Source organism: Gastrolobium bilobum, unplaced genomic scaffold (genome assembly GCF_033153095.1).
Source record: "Gastrolobium bilobum isolate Gb01-03AN ecotype WA unplaced genomic scaffold, APGP_CSIRO_Gbil_v1 utg460, whole genome shotgun sequence".
Classification (NCBI taxonomy): Eukaryota; Viridiplantae; Streptophyta; class Magnoliopsida; order Fabales; family Fabaceae; genus Gastrolobium; species Gastrolobium bilobum.
Genome location: NW_026896870.1, coordinates 63,821 through 75,659, shown reverse-complemented (window position 1 = coordinate 75,659; position 11,839 = coordinate 63,821). Strand labels below are relative to the sequence as shown.

Genomic DNA, 11,839 nt, shown 5'->3' with positions numbered 1-11,839 from the left:
TGTAGGCATCGCAATCCTAAAGTGTGCAAATTTGACCAGTTCATTGAACTTGGCCAAGTACTCGTCAACAGACATCGAGCCCTGTACCAACTGCTCGAACTCCCCCTGTTTTCTCTCCTGCGCATCATAAGGAAAGTACTTCCCTAGAAAACACTCCTCAAAGAATGGCCACGTGATCACATGGCCCTGCATCTCATAGACTTGAGAAGTGTTCATCCACCATTCATGAGCATCTCCCTCCAGCATATACGTAACAAAAATCAATTTCTGGGGGTCGGTACATTGCATCACCCTGAATATCTTGTCCAGGGCCTGGAGCCATCTAGCAGCAACAATGAGGTTATAGGATCCGTTGAAAGAAGGTGGCTTATGCTTATGGAAAGCATTCAGCCAACGGTCAATGGTCTCTCTATCCTCAGCGGGCTCAAAGTAGGGCTGCATCAATTCTGTGAGGTGACTCACGCCCTCCATACGATTTTGAGTATCGCCCTCAAGAGCATGTGCCCCACCTCCTCCATGCCCATCTTGGTGACTGGGTGGAGGCGGCGGTGGTGGTGGTGTTGGTGCCGGAGGTGGTGGCGGAGGATGTTGGCCACCAATATGACCAGTCCTCATCTCCTCCAACATGACCCTCATCATGGTCATGTTCGCCAGCCGATTCGCCTCGAGCACATCCTCTGTAGCTTTTCGATTCGCCTCTCTAACGGCATCCAGCATCGCCTGATTGACCACTCTAATGGCCTTCTGGTCGGCTTGTCTAGCCGCCTGCATCTCTGCTAATGCAGCCAGGACCGGGTCAGGCTGACCCTGATTAATCTCTCGAGTTCTCCGAGGTAGTACCATGACTCTGCACATGTTACACAAAGAATGAGTTGATCCGGCCCACACAATGTGGTCACGTATGCATTATCACAGCAAAACCCAAAAGAAACACAATAGACAATTCACACAACAAGGCATCCTAAGTTATTGCAATACATACAGGATTTTTCCCTAGAAAGTGCTCTGATACCATAAAATGTAACACCCCGTGTGCACCCGGTGTATTTAACATACATATGGTAATAGCGCAGCTAATTAAATGCGGAAGCTAACTTTTCTTTTTAACAATTATGACATCATTAATCATTAACCAAGTTGATTACTTATCCTTTTTCAAAATATCGCCTGTATGTACATTGCAATAAATAACTAACTGAATAACCTCATCTCATAAATAGTATCAAGTCACAGAACTACAAGACGTAGACCAGACCATATCTAGATACAATTATACAACTTAACAGAAATCAATGTGGCATGGACAACTCTCATGCTCACCAAATAACACAACATAATTATGTCTCAATACAATAGCCATAAAATGTAAATCAGGCATAATCATGCAGTACAGATAAACCACTAAGTATGCATAAGTCAGCTCAACTCTGGCCTCCTGCCGCTAGAGGTATCTACCTCGAGGTACCTGTACCTGAAAATGTGCCCCAACACGGGATGAGATCTCTAAAAAGAAATATCAGTAAGACAAGGGGTCCTCAAGGATCTCTCCACCCCAAGCTCACTTACATGTGCAATATAAGTTCAAAAGCATAATATCATCATCATTTCAAAATCTGTGCAATGCAGCATATATCCATGTCATGTGTGTATGCATCCTACTTGCCAGAGAATAAAAATAAGAATTGCATACATCTATGACCTACAGTACAAGGAACACCGCTTGCACCTCACCCACGAAGTTACCATCTTGTATGACGCCACATACTTAGGGCTTACCGTCTAGGTGGTACACCACATACATATCATATGGCACTTGCACTCAATAAACCAGCTCAATAACATGTCAAGAATCATCATTTATTTTCATTAAAACACATCATTCATAACTATCCCTCTAGGAGGTAAGGTGGAACCAACAACGGGCAAAACCGAGGACACGAAAACTTACCTCGCAAGCTAACAATCCAATCAAGAGTTCACCCCAGCCCAAGGTCACCAAACAGCACACTCACAGTTTGTTTATAACAAGAATATAGTCAATATTCATAGCCCCAAAGTTTCACTACGTGTTTATGACTTTCTTTCTTGTTTTAAGTGATTTTAGGCTAATTCTGCAGGAGGTATTCGAATACTCCTCGATGAGTATTCGAATACTCCATGTCTCCAGAAAGTATCTGAATACTTTCAATAAAAGTATTTGAATAACACAAAGTATCCGAATATTTTCCTCACAGTATCCGAATACCACAAGGTATCTGAATACTTTCACCACAGTATTCGAATACCACCAAGTATTCAAATACATTTACTAAGGTATCCGAATACTTTTCTTCCTAGAAAAGTATCCCAATACTTCTTCATGAGTATTCGACTACCTGCTGATAAGTATTCGAATACTCCACGAAAAGTATTCGAATACTTATCAGACAGAATGCAGAAACTCGTGCAGTTTTTGCATAATCTACATTTTAAAGGTCCTCTCACGATTTGGAGTCCAATAACTCCACAAACAGAAGTTCATTAATACATTTTAGGCATAGTTTATCATCCTGTAACTTGAGTGATCAAAGTTTCACTCTTTAATGGCTCAAACAAGCTCAAACCATGGAATTTCAAAGAGAGTGATACCTCAAGGCTCAAGAACTCAGAAAAGGGACTGACTTGGAGCTTCCCACACAACATTAGGGTTCAACCACTTCAAAACCACGAAAATGCACTACAAGCTTGGTCATTTCTCTATCAAAATGGCTTCTTGAAGCTACAAATGCCAAAGAAATGACCTCAACACCACTAACCAATGGAGTCATCCCTCCACCCCTCACCACACTCAGAAATGTGCAGCAACGCTCTCACACAAGGCTAGCTCTTACTCATAAATGTCATTTTGGAGAAGGAAGATTGAAGAAAGGTGGTAACTTGGGGCATCAATGGAGGGGGAAGGTGGAGCAAGGTGGCTGCACCCAAAGAGCCTCAAAAATTTCACGTAGAAGGGAGCAAAACTGACCTAGGGTTTTGTGCCCCCTTGTATTTACACACTTAAGTTTAATCCGTCGGTATTAGCATTAATAGCTCTGCTAATCATTTTAATCTCAAACTTTAGATTCTGAACCTAGCCATTTTTCTAGGATTTTTCGTATTTGTATTATAATTTTCGCAGCACTTTGCCGGTACGCATTTTTTTAACGTAGCCGGTATAAGTTCTGACGTCAGTTCTCATTATTTTGACTCCAAACTTGACATATCAGTCCTAAATATTATTCTAAGAATATATACTTACTCTTTGTAATTTTTCGGGATACTTCATCGATACTCACTTATACCGTGAAACAGAACCGATATCTTCACTTTTCGTAAGAAAAGCGACTTTCAACATGATTAAGCACTTACTATAATTATTTACGCCCTCTCGTAATCATTCAAAGTCAATTATTGAATTATTCTTTAATTTCATAATTAAGTTATTTAAATTCCTAAATTAACGGTGCAGGTTCTTACAGTAGCTAATGGTGCTGAGGCATCACACGGTAGGAGGTCGGGAAATGGATATTACTTGTCATGACATTCATGATTTTGACTGTCATTTTTATATGTACATGACATGTTTTATAAGTTTTACTATCTTTTGAGATATATATGTCATGTCATTCTTTTGGCGAGCATAAGGGATGTCTATGCCATGATAATAGTTTATCTATTTTATTAGTGATGTATGCTTAGGTCTATGTTACTTATTTAATTACATCTCTTTAGTTTATTTGATGTAATCATATAAGTAACATTATGGACATTATTTTGAAATCTAATAGTTATGAGATAGCCTAAGCCATGGTTGGCTAGGCAATATGTTTTACGCATATATGGTTATATGAGTTAATTGTGGGAGTTGCTATATATAAGGAAAAAGAAAAAGTTAATCATGTTTTTATGCTAGACTTGAAAGTGATTTTCTAAGAGAGCTTTCGCGTTTAATTAATTAAACATGATGCGATTAATATCATATATATGTAAATACACCGTATGCATATGGGGTGTTACAAATTGCTTACTTGGGAAGGCTTATATTTAGAATGTGATTTGATTTCTTTTCCTAATATTTTAATTGTTAGGTGTATTTGATTTTAATTATTTTCTTATTTTAGTATGTTTAATGTTGTTTGATTTGTAATAAGCTATACATAAAGTTTCCATTTTTTTAGCATAATCTAAATTCACTTTGGGGTTATTTGACACCTTATTAAAGGGTGTTAGGACTCCATTTGTAGGTTGTTAAATTTTGAATATTGATTGCTTTTACAAGGGTTTTCTTTTATCAATTCCCAAATTCTTTTGTTTAACCTATTTTCCATACGTTTTAGCATTAAAACTTGTATATGATTAAGATTAGATTACATTTTCATCATATCACTATTAAATTATAAATACTTATTTGAATATTTTATACAAAATACAACTTCGATATTGATCAATAACATTATTCTCTCTGTTTGTTCTTTATCCCTTATGCTATTTATAATTATTACTTCTATAACTTATTTTATTTATATAGTTCTAATTTTTTGTTGTTTGGTATATGATTACAAATATTAAAAAAATAATATTGTCACCATATATATAATTGGTTGGTTTGGTTAGTGTTAGAATTATATTGTAATTAAGGTTTCCTTATTTCATTAGGCTTTTTGTATTAGGTCTAATTATATTAGGTTTGGGCTTAGCCCATTAGTTTGTCTATATATTGTACATCTCTCACCAGATTAATACACACAGATTATTTCAATGTTCCTCTCTTTTCTTGTTATTTAACACGGTATCAACAACCTAACGAACTTTGAAATTTTTTTTCTAGTGAACCTACTGTTCATCGTCTTTTAAATTTTTTTCTGGAACTGTCTCGATGTCAGTTTCCGGTACGCTTTTTCTTCCGCTTTCACGTTCAGGCTGCTGTCTTCGTCAACCACCACCGTCCGGTGGAGTTTTCCGGCAAACCACATACCGACGTGCTCTTCTTGGAAGCACGATCCCAACCGCACTGGCTGCACCTCCATCGGAGCCCTCAAGCGCCCACACGCGCGCGTGCAAGCTCTGGTCATCCTCTCCCCAAGGCGGCGCGTGGGACCTCCTCTCCGGTCGCGGCTGGTGGCGTTCTCCTCATCTCCCTGTGACGGTTCTAGATCTGGTCCTGGTTCTGTGTTTGGACTTCGTTTTGTGTTGACGTCAGATCCCTCTTCTACCGGTTAGTTGTGTGATCTATCCTTTTTGATTATTTTTTCTCTTAATTATGGACCCTCCTCTCTCCAATGACTCTGGTACTCCGGCTGAGAAAAAGTCAGACTCTGCTATTTTTTCAAATTATATCCTTGCTCCGTTGAGTGTGGATAAATTGGATGGTTCCAACTATGATACTTGGTCTTCTAATCTGCGACTTTGGTTGGATGGGCAAAATTATACATCTCATCTCCCCACTAAGGATGAATCTGTGGCAGATAAGGAGCGCACACGGTGGAAAATGATTGATGCTCAGCTGCGTAGCCTCATTAAAGCTACTCTTCATCCGTCTATCAAGCAGATTTTTCGAGCTGCTGTTACTTGTGAAGCTATTTGGAGTCAGGCAAAAGCACTTTACACCAATGATACCCAGAGGCTCTATGGTGTGTGTCAGAAATTGATGACTACATTTTCTCCTTGGGACTTCAATTGTTCTATGACTGAATATTTGGGGAAAGCTCAGAGTCTACTTCATGATCTTAATGAGCTTCTACCTCTCACAGGTGATGTTAATAAGGAACAGAAACAACGTAATACACTGTTTATGCTGTTCATTTTATATGGTTTGCCTGACCATTTGTCTGCCAATCAGGTTCAAATTTTGGGATCTGCTACAGTTCCTACACTGGATTCCGTGATGTCTACCTTGCTTCGAGTTCCCTCTAAGACCTCTCTGTCATCAGCACCTCCTATGATGCATATACCCCCAGCAGATTCTGTTGACTCTTTCGCTTTTGCTGCTTAAGGGTATGGTCGTGGACGTAGAGCAAATTTTGTTGACTCTTCCGCTTTTGCTGATCAAGGATATGGTCGCGGACGTCGAGAAGATTCTATTGACCCTTCAGCTTTTGATGTTCAAGGGTATGGTCGTGGACGTCAATTCTCTAAAGGAAAGCTGTTATGCACTCATTGTCATCAGACCAATCATATTGTTGACCGCTGTTGGAAGCTTCATGGCAGGCCACCTCCACCTTCTCGGAATGCTCATGTTGCTCAGGCTTTCTCTAATACCTCTGCTCCAGAGTTACCTTCCAGTGCACAACCTCCAGCTGATCTTCTGAATGAATTTGTGACTTGGTGGTCCGAAAAGCAAACATCAGGTCCTACTGCATCCATTGCTCCATCTGGTAATTCTTTTGTTGGCATCTCTCAGTTGCACTCTATAGGCCCTTGGACTCTTGATTCTGGGGCTTCTGATCACATTTCTGGTAATAAGTCCTTATTCACTACCCTTTGTACTACTGGTTCTTTTTCCACTATTACTATGGCCAATGGGTCTCTGGTCCAATCAAAGGGAATTGGCACGGTTCTTCTTTTACCCAATTTATCTCTGGATCATGTTCTATATGTGCCCGATTTCCCTTTTAACTTACTTTTTGTTAGTCTTTTGACCAAATCCATTGACTGTGTTGTTTATTTTACTAAAACCTCTGTCATCTTTCAGGATCGGAGTTCGGGGAAGGAGATTACCAAAGGATGTGAGTCTCAGGGCCTCTATTAACTAGTTCCCTCTTCTTCAGCCTGCTCCACTGTGGATTCTCCTCTTACTATCCATGCTCGTCTGGGCTATCCTAGTCTTGCAAAGCTTCATAAGATGGTTCCCCATTTGGCGTCTCTTTCTACTTTAAATTGTGAGTCTTGCCAGTTTGGAAAACATACTCGTAGTACGTTTCTGAGTCGTCTTAGTCGTCAAGCTGATCATTCTCTCTTTTATCGTCATTCTGCTTCTGGATCTATTTATCTGGTGGTATATGTGGATGATATTGTCATCACAGGCAGTGATCGGCATGGGATCACTCGATTGAAACAACATTTATGTCATCATTTTCAGACTAAGGATCTTGGGAAACTTCGATACTTCTTGGGAATCGAGGTGGCCCAGTCTAAAGCTGGTGTTGTGATATCTCAGAGGAAATATACTCTGGATATTCTTGAAGAAACTGCTCTGTTGAATTCAAAGTCTGTTGATACTTCTATGGATCCAAGTATCAAGCTTCTACCAAATCAGAGGAGCCCTTTTCAGATCCTGAGCAGTATAGAAGATTGGTTGAAAAATTGAACTACCTCACAGTCACTCAGCCTGATATTTCCTTTGCAGTGAGTGTTGTCAGTCAATTTCTCAATTCTCCATGTCAAGAACATTGGAATGCAGTCATTCGTATTCTTAAGTATATCAAGGCGTCTCCAGAAAAATGCCTTGAATATGAAGATAAAGGTCATGATAAAGTTGTTGGGTACTGTGATGCTGATTGGGCTGGTTGTCCAGCTGATAGGAGTTCTACTTCTGGGTATTGTGTCTTTGTTGGAGGCAACTTGATTTCCTGGAAAAGTAAGAAACAAAGTGTGGTTGCCAGATCAAGTGCTGAAGCAGAATACCGCTCCATGGCGACTACTACTTGCGAGCTCATCTGGCTTAAACAGCTTCTCAAAGAGCTTAAGTTTGGAGACACTGGACAGACGACTCTCATTTGTGATAATCAAGCAGCTCTACACATTTCATCAAATCTAGTGTTTCATGAAAGAACCAAGCATGTAGAAATATATTGTCACTTTGTTCGAGAAAAGGTTCTTGCTGATGAAATTAAAACTAGTTTTGTACCCTATAATGAGCAATTAGCAGATGTGTTTACAAAATCTTTAAGGGGGCCTCGAATAGAGTTTATATGTAACAAGCTTGGTGCATATGACCTATACGCTCCAGCTTGAGGGAAAGTGTTAGAATTATATTGTAATTAGGGTTTCCTTATTTCATTAGGCTTTTTGTATTAGGTCTAATTATATTAGGTTTAGGCTTAGCCCATTAGTTTGTCTATATATTGTACATCTCTCATCAGATTAATACACACAGATTATTTCAATGTTCCTCTCTTTTCTTGTTATTTAACAGTTAGAATCCTGTTATGTGCTCATTCACTTTAAGAAAAAAGTAAAGACATGTTTTTTTTTTGCATGAGCAAGTAAAGACTTATTTTAATTTACGAACATTAAGTTGACATTAAGAGGATCCTCTTATTTTTAAGTTAGAAGCTACTTATAAGCTAAAGTTAAAAAAGAGCTTAAAAAAGCTAAAAGTTGTTTGGTAATTACATAAAAAATATAGTTTAAAAGCACATATTTCAAGAAAATTATCTCTCTCTATCTTTATAGCTCTTCATTTAAAAAAAAGCATGCAATTCAAAAAAACAAATAAGAGCTTAAAAAAAAGCTCCTTGTAGGAGGAGCGTTTAACTTTTAGCTTTTTTTTTTAATTATAAAATAAGAGTTTTTCTCAAAACCTGTTTAGCTTAGCTTATGCTTATAAGTAGCTTCTAGCTTAAAAAAGAGAGGATCCAAACAAGTACTAATTTATTTAATTTTTTTTAAAAAGGACATCAATTAAGTTTTTCAATCAAATATTTAATTGACACTGTCATACGTAGAAGGGTCATTTTATAACAATTTCTATGATTAAAGAATTGAAATGATATAAACTCTTTCTAAAAAAATTAAATTGATTCTATTTTATACGTTTGAGAAACTAAAATTGATATTTAATAACATTTAAATCTTAGTTAATTAATGGTATTGGTAATGACATCATAAATGGTGGTGGAAAAGATGAAAAATTAGTGATGGGAATTTTGGCAAAGATGTAGCAACATTGTTGCTGGTGATTGTTTACCAAGAAAAAAAAACATTGTTGGTGGTGATAACTCCGTAGCAACAAAAAGTGGTGATGGTAAAAGAGGTGATAGCTCAAATTGTAGCAACGTGGTCCGAGTGGTGACAAAAGTTGTTACATCAAAAGTCATAATTGTGAGCTATAAGATACATAATGCATATAATTTTCAATTCTTACTAGAATGAAAAAAAAATTATAGTTTGAATTTTATCAGCAGAATTTGATTTTAAAGTTTAGACTTTTCCACATAACAATACAATTTAGGTCTTTTTTTTCCTCTTGTTAGTATTAACACTTAAATCTATGCTCCTACGAAATTTTCAAATAGAAAGAAGAAATGTCAAGTTGAAAACTGTATTAAGCTAAAATATTTTAAAGTTTGAGTTCATGATGACTTCATATTGATAAAGAACCATCTCACTTAATAGCTGAAATATAAACACCAACTCTCATATTATGTTAGACAATGATGTTATTTAAAAGTGTAATCTGTTAAGTGAAAGCCGCTATAATAGTTTTATATATTATTTGCCTAATACTTATTATTTAAAATTGAATTTATGCAAAGTTTTTTGCCTACTATTTGTTCTTGTTAAAAGCTACTGTTATGAATCTGACACAAAACCCCGCATTTTAGAAGACCAAGAAGGGCAAACAACTAAAAGGGATATTAAATAAAGATTTTTTAATTATATTAATCCTGCTACAGTAATGGATCAAGCATTAGACTCCAAAAATTCACCAGAGATATGCATACGTAATAAATTGTAATAAACGTCTAAGAGAGTTACGCTCTACTTTGTGGCTCTTAGATATTCTTTCTCCAGTTTGGCCAACCATCACATTTCCCATCGGAAAATGTATAATACCTTACCAATGGCTATCTCACATAATGAAATTCCCCAGGATAGTATACTCCTAAGGGTTGTCCCGAAGGATCAATCCACAAAGAAGTGCTTTATCTAATATCTGTTCTTTCTGTCTATCTTTCTATCATGCATCATACAAGGCTTAATATCAAATGAACAACATAAAATCATTACTCCCAAGGGAGCATGGTGGAACATGTAACAGCCCCAAACCCTGTAGCATGATATTGTCCGCTTTGCCCCGCGCACAAGCACCGTCGAGCTCACGGTTTTGTTTTTTTGGGACACCCCACAAAAGGCCTCACACTAGAAGAGGTATCCACACCCTTATAAGGCATGCTTCGTTCCCTTCTCCAACCGATGTGGGACATTACATCCTCCCCCACTGGGAATACAGCGTCCCCGCTGTACACACCGGTCCAGGGCCAGCTCTGATACCAAATGTAACAGCCCCAAACCTTGTAGCATGATATTGTCCGCTTTGCCCCGCGCACAAGCACCTTCGAGCTCACGGTTTTGTTTTTTTGGGACACCCCACAAAAGGCCTCACACTAGAAGAGGTATCCACACCCTTATAAGGCATGCTTCGTTCCCCTCTCCAACCGATGTGGGACATTACAGAACACACCAGGGACTAATGCCCAAGGTCCAAAAGTTTACCTTAAAGTAGACTTTCATTTTCTACTTTCTTTATCTTTAAATGCCAACAATCATCACTTCTACACAACAACAACCTAGTGCAAATATGCAAAGATGATTATTAACACAAACATCACACGAAATACTAAGTCACGTGGCTAGGAAATCAATATCTACACTTGAACATCACTTACCTCTTTGATGACAATTCCAAGTGTTAAGTTTTCAATCTAATGGCTCAACCAATAAATCTCCTATCACCAAACCATCACTTGGTTCATCTCTGTACATTAAAACATGGAAATTAACCATCAAACTTCATCACCAAAAACTGATTTTTGCAGTCACTATTCATTCAAAAATCAATATTCATGAATCTTGGTAAAAACATGAAATAGATTGTAAAAACTCACTATGGATGGCTCTAGAATGCAGGGGGTTCAACTTCCTAAGCTTCTATACACTCTCAATATCACCAAAACACAAAATCACTCAAAACTTTCCATGGGAATATCTCTCACACCAAGGCTCCTCAGTGGTTTTGTTTGGAGAGTTTTGTTCTCCTTGAAAAACCAAGCAGCTTTGATTCAAACACCAAAGAGTTTCATGGATTGTAGGTGATTCTAGATTTCAAGCTTTCTTAACTCATTAAACATGGAGGCAACCGATTTTAAGAAGCAAAATATCGATGGAGACGATGAAATGAGATATTTTTATCTCACTAATCATGATTTGGCCACTTAACCATGGTTGACAAGAAAGTCAACAAAACAATCTAGTTATTTACCAACTCATCCTTTCTTGATCTAATTTCTAATCTTCCAGCCATAACTTAGTATTAAACATGTAATTAATTCATATAACTCATAAATTAGATTCTCACCAATTTATATCAAAGTTTTTGGTAATTTAACATAACCAAAATTTTACAGCAAAACTTGTTGTAATCTCACTTTTTTACTTAAATATGACTTGTTCTTATATTCTTTTTTCTTTCTAATTTCTCTCTATTAATTGTGATCAATTCGCATTTATCTCGTTATACAGGTATGTGTTATTATAATTGTAACATCCCACGAATTTAGGAAAATACATAAAAATATTATAAGGCATGAGGATGTCTATGTGAGAAATCGAACTACATGAGAGGTTTGTTGATATTCGAATTTTATGTTAACATATGTATTGTTTGCTAACTATGAAACTATTTTCCCTAGAGAGAAATTAAATTAATTTAGGGAGATATTTGAAGTACAACTATGGCAAGTATATATATATATATATATATATATATATATATATATATATATATATATATGTATATTTAGGCATTTGAACTTTTAGTAATAGTATGTTAATTATATTAATAATTTGATTGATATATATAGGATGCCTAAAAATATTT

At 37.0% G+C, this 11,839-nt stretch overlaps 1 long non-coding RNA gene across 1 annotated transcript; it reads right to left on the bottom strand.

Annotated features, from left to right (window-relative positions):
- Positions 1–1,197: 1,197 nt before the first annotated feature.
- Positions 1,198–11,078, bottom strand: LOC133302533 (uncharacterized). The gene is made up of 3 exons (XR_009750362.1): positions 10,848–11,078; positions 10,629–10,717; positions 1,198–1,471 (listed from the first exon to the last, which is right to left on the bottom strand). It is a non-coding gene; the product is annotated as an uncharacterized LOC133302533 (long non-coding RNA).
- Positions 11,079–11,839: the final 761 nt, after the last annotated feature.